Source organism: Olea europaea, chromosome 11 (assembly GCF_002742605.1).
Source record: "Olea europaea var. sylvestris chromosome 11, O_europaea_v1, whole genome shotgun sequence".
NCBI lineage: Eukaryota > Viridiplantae > Streptophyta > Magnoliopsida > Lamiales > Oleaceae > Olea > Olea europaea.
The window spans coordinates 34450037-34458887 of NC_036247.1; positions in this window are offsets into that span (position 1 = coordinate 34450037).

Genomic DNA, 8851 nt, shown 5'->3' on the forward strand with positions numbered 1-8851 from the left:
AAATCCGTTGGGGTCTTCCAATATCAATAGGTTGATTGTTTCTCTCCTATATCTTCCAAAAGGAAAAAAAATGATCTCTGAGAGTTGTTTCCTGAATCCGAAAGAGAGTACCTGGGTTTTCCCAATAACTAAAAAGTGTAGCATGCCTGAATCTAACTGGGGTTTGCGGTGGTGGAGGAACTGGATCAGAAAAAAGAGGGATTCTAGTTGTAAGATATCTAATGAAACCGTCGTTGGAATTGAGGTCTTATTCAAATAGAAAGATATCAAATATCTGGAGTTTCTTTTTGTATATTATATGGATGATCCGATCCATAAGGACCATGATTAGGAATTGTTTGATCGTCTTTCTCTGAGGAAGAGGTGAAATAGAATCAACTTGAATTCGGGACCACTATTCAAAATCTTAGTGAAACACTAGTTTTTTTATCTCATGTCTGCTTTTCGTGAAAAAATACCAATTGAAGTGGAGGGTTTCTTCAAAGAACAAGGGGCTAAGTCAACTATTCAATCAAATGATATTAAGCATGTTTCCCATCTTTTCTTGAGAAATAAGTGGGCTATTTCTTTGCAAAATTGTGCTCAATCTCATATATGACAATTCTGCCAAGATCTGTTCCTTAGTCGGGGAAAGAATCTGCATGAATCGGATTTTTTGAGGAAGGTTTCGAGAGAGAATTTGATTTGGTTAGACAATGTGTGGTTGGTAAACAAGGATCAGTTTTTTAGAAATGTACAGAATGTATTGTCAAATATTTAATATGATTCCATAAGATCTAGTTTCGTTCAAGTAACGAATTCTAGCCAACTAAAAGGATCTTCTGATCAATCTAGAGATCATTTGGATTCCATTAGTAATGAGGATTCAGAATATAACACATTGATCAATCAAAGAGAGATTCAACAACTAAAAGAAAGATCGATTTTTTGGGATCCTTCCTTTCTTCAAATGAAAGGAACATAGATAGAATCAGATCGATTCTTGAAATGCCTTTCTGGATATTTCTCAATGTCCCGGCTATTCACGGAACGTGAAAAGCATCATCTGCTTCCGAAAGAAATCGAAGAATTTCTTAGGAATCCTACAAGATCCGTCCGTTCTTTTTTTCTGATAGATGGTCAGAACTTCATCTGGGTTCAAATCCTACTGAGGGGTCCACTAGAGATTAAAAATTGTTAAAGAAACAACAAGATCTTTCTTTTGTCCCTTCCAAGTCGAAAAATAAAGAAATGGTTAATATATTCAAGATAATTATGTATTTACAACATACTATCTCAATTCATCTTATTTCATCAGATCCGGGGTGTGATAGGGTTTCGAAAGATGAACCGGATATAGACAGTTCTAATAAGATTTCATTCTTGAACAAAAATCCATTTTTTGATTTATTTCATCTATTCCATGATCGGAACAGGCGAGGATACACGTTACACCATGATTTTGAATCAGAAGAGAGATTTCAAGAAATGGCAGATCTATTCACTCTATCAATAACCGAGTCAGATCTGGTGTATCATAAGGGATTTGCCTTTTCAATTGATTTCTACGGATTGGATCAAAAACAATTCTTGAATGAGTCCAGGGATGAATTGAAAAAGAAATCTTTGTTGGTTCTAACTCCTATTTTTTATGAAGAGAATGAATCTTTTTTCTCGAAGGATCAGAAAAAAATAGGTCTGGATCTCCTGCAGGAATGATTTGGAAGATCCAAAACCACAAATAGTGGTATTTTTTAACAACAACATAATAGAGGGAGTCAATCAATATAGATTGATCCAAAATCTGATTCAAATCCAATATAGTACCTATGGGTACATAAGAAATAAATTGCATCGATTCTTTTTAATGAATCGATCCGATTGCAACTTCGAATATGGAATTCAAATGGATCAAATAGGAAAAGATACTCTGAATCATAGAACTATAATGAAATATATGATCAACTAACATTTATCAAATTTGAAAAAGAATCAGTTCGATCCTCTTATCTTGATTTCTCGAACTGAGAAATCCATGAATCAGGATCCTGCTGCATATAGATACAAATGGTCCAATGGGAGCAAGTAGTGTTTGATCAATTATGTATTAATCAATATTCGATTGATTGGTCTGAGGTTATCGACAAAAAAGATTTGTCTAAGACACTTCATTTCATTTTGTCCAAGACACTTCTTTTTTTGTCCAAGTTGCTTTTCTTTTTGTCTAACTCACTTCCTTTTTTCTGTGTGAGTTTTGGGAATATCCCCATTCATAGGTCCGAGATCTACATCTATGAATTGAAAGGTTAGAATGATCAACTCTACAATTAGTTGTTAGAATCAATAGGTCTTCAAATTGTTCATTAGAAAAAATGGAAACCCTTCTTATTGGATGATCATGATACTTCCCGAAAATCGAAATAAGAATGGAAGAACAATATCACCCTTTTTGCTCAATAAGATCCCAAAGTGGATGATTGCCTCATTACATACTAGAAATAATCGCAGGAAATCCTTTGATAACACAGATTCCTATTTCTCAATGATACTCCACAATCAAGACAATTGGCTGAATCCCGTGAAACCATTTCATAGAAGTTCATTGATATCTTCTTTTTATAAAGCAAATCGACTTTGATTCTTGAATAATCTACATCACTTCTACTTCTATTGTAACATAAGATTCTCCTTTTCTGTGGAAAAGGCCCGTATCTATAATTATAATTTTACGTATGGACAATTCCTCAATATCTTGTTCATTCGCAACAAAATATTTTCTTTGTGCGTTGGTAAAAAAAGCATGCTTTTGGGGGGAGAGATTCTATTTCACCAATCGAGTCACATGTATCAACATATTCATACCTAACTATTTTCCACAAAGTGGTGACAAAATGTATAACTTGTACAAATCTTTCCATTTTCCAAGTCGATACGATCCATTCGTTTGTAGAACTATTTACTCGATCCCAGACATTTCTGGAATACCTCTAACAGAGGGACAAATAGTTAATTTTGAAAGAACTTATTGTCAACCTCTTTCAGATATGAATCAGTCTGATTCAGAAGGGAAGAACTTGCATCAATATCTCAATTTCAATTCAAACATGGGTTTGATTCACACTCCATGTTCTGAGAAATATTTACCATCCGAAAAGAGGAAAAAAATGGAGTCTTTGTCTAAAGAAACGCGTTGAGAAAGGGCAGATGTATAGAAGAGATAGTGCTTTTTCAACTCTCTCAAGATGTATAGAAGAGATAGTGCTTTTTCAACTCTCTCAAAATAGAATCTATTCCAAACATATATGCCATGGTTTCTTACTTTGACAGGGTACAAATATCTAAATTTGATATTTTTAGATACTTTTTCAGACCTATTTGTATCCATTTTTCATGATATTATGCATGGATCAGGTATATCATGGCGAATTCTTCAGAAAAATTGTGTCTTCCACAATGGAATCTAAAAAGTGAGATTTCAAGTAAGTGTTTACATAGTCTTCTTCTGTCCGAAGAAATAATTCATCGAAATAATGAGTCACCATTGATATCGACACATCTAAGATCGCCAAATGTTCGGGAGTTCCTCTATTCAATCATTTTCCTTCTTCTTGTTGCTGGATATCTCGTTCGTACACATCTTCTCTTTGTTTCCCGGGCCTCTAGTGAGTTACAGGCAGAGTTCAAAAAGGTCAAATCTTTGATGATTCCATGATCTATGATTGAGTTGCGAAAAATTCTGGATAGGTATCCTACATCTGAACCGAATTCTTTCTAGTTAAAGAATCTCTTTCTAGTTGCTCTGGAACAGTTAGGAGATTCTCTAGAAGAAATACGGGGTTCTACTTCTAGCAGCAACATGCTTGATCCCACTTATGGGGTCAAATCAATACGTTCTAAGAAGAAATATTTGAATATCATCTCATCGATCTCATACCAAATCTCATCAATCGAATCACTATTTTGAGAAATACGAGACATCTAAGTCATACAAGCAAAGAGATCTATTCATTGATAAGAAAAAGAAAAACGTGAACAGGGATTGGATTGATGATAAAATAGAATCCTGGGTCGCGAACAGTGATTCGATTAATGATGAAGAAAGAGAATTCTTGGTTCAGTTCTCCGGCTTAACGATAAAAAAGAAGGATTGATCAAATTCTATTGAGTCTGACTTATAGTGATCATTTATCAAAGAATGACTCTGGTTATCAAATGATTGAACAACCGGGAGTAATTTACTTACGATACTTAGTTGACATTCATAAAAAGTATCTATTAAATTATGAGTTCAATACATCCTGTTTAGTAGAAAGACGAGTATTTCTTGCTCATTATCAGACAATCACCTATTCACAAACTTCGTGTGGGACTAATACTTTTCATTTCCCATCTCGTGGAAAACCCTTTTCACGCCACTTAGCCTTATCCCCCTCTAAAGGGATTTTAGTGATAGGTTCTATAGGAACTTGACGATCCTATTTGGTCAAATACCTAGTGACAAACTCCTATGTTCCTTTCATTACGGTATTTCTGAACAAGTTCCCGGATGACAAGCCTAAAGGTTTTCTTATTGATGATATCAATATTGATGATAGTGATGATATTGATGATAGTGATAATATTGATGCTAGTGACGATATTGATGCTAGTGACGATATCGATCGTGACCTTGATACGGAGCTGGAATTGCTAACTATGATGAATGCACTAACTATGGATATGATGCCGGAAATAGATCAATTTTATATCACCCTTCAATTCAAATTAGCAAAAGCAATGTCTCCTAGCATAATATGGATTCTAAACATTTATGATCTGGATGTGAATGAGTCGAATTATTTATCCCTTGGTCTATTAGTGACCCATCTCTCTGAAAGATGTTCCACTAAAAATATTATTGTTATTGCTTCAACTCATATTCCCCAAAAAGTGGATCCTGCCCTAATAGCTCTGAATATATTAAATACGTGCATTAAGAAACAAAGGCTTCTTATTCCACAATAGCAAAAGCACTTTTTCACTCTTTCATATACTAGCGAATTTCACTTGGAAAAGAAAATGTTCCATATTAATGGATTCGAGTCCATAACAATGGGTTCCAATGCACGAGATCTTGTAGCACTTACCAATGAGGCCCTATCGATTAGTATTACAGAGAAGAAATCAATTATAGACACTAATACAATTAGATCCATTCTTCATAGATAAACTTAAGATTTGCGATCCCAGGTAAGATCGGTTCAGGATCATGGGATCCTTTTCTATCAGATAAGAAGGGTTATAGCACAAAATGTACTTCTAAGTAATTGCCCCATAGATCATATGTCTATCCATATAAAGAAGAGATCATGTAACGAAGGGGATTCTTATTTGTCCAAATGATACTTCAAACTTGGAACGAGTATAAAGAAATTAATGATACTTCTTCATCTTTTGAGTTGTTCTGTCAAATCGATCACTCAAGATCTTTGGTCTCTACTCGGACCCGATGAAAAAAATGGGATCGCTTCTTATGGACTCGTTGAGAATGATTCTGATCTAGTTCATGGCCTATTAGAAGTAGAAGGCACTTTGGTGGGATCTTCACGGATAGAAAAAGATTGCAGTCAGTTTGATAATGATCGAATGACATTGCTTCTTTGGCCCAAACTGAGGAATCCCTTAGATATGATGCAAAATGGATTTTTTTCTAACTTTGATCAGAGATTTCTCTATGAAAAATACGAATCGGAGTTTGAAGAAGGGGAGGGAGAAGGAACCCTTGACCCACAACAGATAGAGGAGGATTTATTCAATCACATAGTTTGGGCTCCTAGAATATGGTGCCCTTGGGGCTTTCTATTTGATTGTATTGAAAGGCCCAATGAATTGGGATTTCCCTATTGGTCCAAGTCATTTCGGGGCAAGCAGATCATTTATGATGAAGAGGATGAGCTTCTTACAGAGTGGAACCATGTAGTACCAGACACGAGATAGATCTTCCAAAGAGCAAGGCCTTTTTCAAATAAGCCAATTCATTTGGGACCCTGCAGATCCGCTCTTTTTCCTATTCAAAGATCAGGCCCTGGCTCTATGTTTTCACATTGAGAATTATTTATAGATGAAGAGATGTTAAAGGGGCTTCTTACTTCCAAAACAGATGCTCCTACATCTATATATAAACGCTGATTTATCAAGAATACACAAGAAAAGCACTTCAAATTGTTGATTAATCGTCAGAGATGACTTAGAACCAATAGTTCATTATCTAATCAATCTTTCCATTCTAATACTCTATCCGAGAGTTATCAGTATTTATCAAATCTGTTCCTATCTAACGGAATGCTATTGGATCAAATGATAAAGATATTGTCGAGAAAAAGATGGCTTTTGCCGAATGAAATGAAAATTGGATTCATGTAACAGGACAAAGATTTCCCATTCCTTAGCCAAAAAGATATGTGGCTGTTCACGAAATTATTTCTTTTGATTTAAAATTCACCACAAGTGTACGATTCGTTAAGAAGTAGTAAAATGGATTATGAGTCCAAGTATCGATCCCACAATGATTGAATTAATTCAAATCAACCTATTATGACCTTAACCGAAACACGAAAGTAAGATTTATGTATTGTGATTTAACTAAGTAAGATGTGAACTATGATGCAATTATGAGTGAGAAACTTATATCAAATGCAAAATGACTTGGATGTAATATACGAGAATTTATGGAATTAATGAATTTACTAACGCACTAGGATCACGAATTCCCAAGCAACACCCATTCAACTTTTATTTATGCAAATTTGACACACATTCCCATAATTGATGAATCAATATTCCTATTTTAATTTAACAATTTATCTCGAGCAATGCCAAACCTACCCAAATATGTGATTTAACTATATCTCTATGACGAATACTAACATAAAGGAATGCATTATGATTTTATGAATATTCAACAATTCACACAAGGAAAAAAGGTATACTTCTATCCCCTATCAGACCCTATGATGATTTATACTTTTTTGAGCCTATTTTTCTTCTTTCGAATGCATAAAATAGGTCATCAAAATCATATAATTACGTGTACAATAATAATATGGAAATAAAAACGTATAAATCATTCAATTCCGGAACATGTGCTTAAATATGTCAAATCTCCAAATCAAAAATCAAAAGTAGTATTGCAATGTTCATCGATCTCCTAGCAATGAAAAATCTAGCCTAACATGCTAAAAAGAAGAAAATACAAAAAATAGTTGAAGAAACGTCATCACTCGAATCAAGTTTCAATCAAATTTTCAATTGGCGCAATATGTCCTCTTGTTCTCTTTTCATTTTCTCCTTCAAAATCTCCCTTTTTCTTGTAAAAATGGCGTCCCCTTCATTCTGGTCGAGTTTTCATTTATATAGGACCCTAAAAATCTTGTTTCCATAAAAGTTTCGGCGAAATAAGAAAACTGCGAATTCGGCCTCGAATTGCTCTATGCTCTATGCGACTGCATATAGCATCTCCATGCGGTCGCATAGAGTAAAAATTTTCTAAGAGGGGTCACATAGTGCTACCAACTATGAAAAAAGTCCATTTTTGTCCTTCTACTTGAATCTTTCACTTCTTGGCATCTTTTCTTCATTCTTTCCATTCCATCATCCCAAGATATCATCAATTGACATTTGGCTTAATCAATTTCTTGATTTGTTCATCGAGTCAACTTTTGGACAATTGCACCTTGGTCCATGGACTTTCACTTTGCGTCATTTTATTCCTTTTTCGCATCTTTTCTTCTGAATTTCACCATGTTCATCGGTGTTCCCTACAATTCAAAAATGTAACGAGATTAAGTCACAATTCAATCATTTTGCTCATAATTAAGTCATGTTTGTGACCTAAATAAGTGTGCAAAAACAAACTTATCAAACCCCCCAAACTTGAACTATTGGTTGTCCTCAAACAAGATAGTGACTTAATTCTGAACAAACATGGCTTAATACCCTGCTGTGGCTCAGGATTGGACTAAGTATTTGACTTTATGAAAATTTATCAGTGCAAAAATGACATCAACCTTTACCTGTTAAATGTATATTTGATGTGTGTGTGTGAATTCATGCCAACATATCAGGTTCATGATGAATTTGAGTCTCGACCCCAAGTTGTCAAATATATCCTTACTTGCTCGAGAGAAACACAACCCCCCAAACTTATTCTTTTCACTCAATCATCCCGGGGTTTTGTTTTAAGATTAGGAATTTACATAGCTGTAGTCCTCACCCTCTCGTAGTTTGGATTGATCTCACTATCACAAGTTTACATTTCAACAAGTGAAGGCTCTCCCAAGTTTGATTGTTTCGACACTCAAGATTAAAATAGGTTACTCGCCGTGCCTCAAGGGTATATTTTCCTCAACCAAATGTCTAAGGGCTTTTCTTCATGTTGTTGTCTCACTTTTGTTTTCTCACTTTCCAATTTTTTTTTTATCATCATCATCTCATTTGCTTTCTATACAACCCATGTAACGAGCTTTAGGCCGGTGACTCCCAAATCAGTTGGCTTTAGGGCACCAGGTTTTAAACCCTTGCAGGCTTATTCACTCGAGTTATAAAGGCACGATCAGATGACTTTTTATTAACCTCTTTCCCTCTTGCTTTCTCTATGACCCTTTAGTGAGCTTTAGGCCGCACCAGATTTTGAAATATCCTTACAGGCTTACTTGTTCGAGTCATAAAGGCATGAAAAGAAGTGTCTTATCCTCACAATTCAATTCTATGCCCTTATTGTTCTAGACATTTAGTTTCTAAAACCATCCCTTAATTTAAGATTTTCACCTCCTCTTCACCCCACTGGTCTAGGCAATCCACACAACAAAATTCATGCACGGAGTCCTCGCTCATC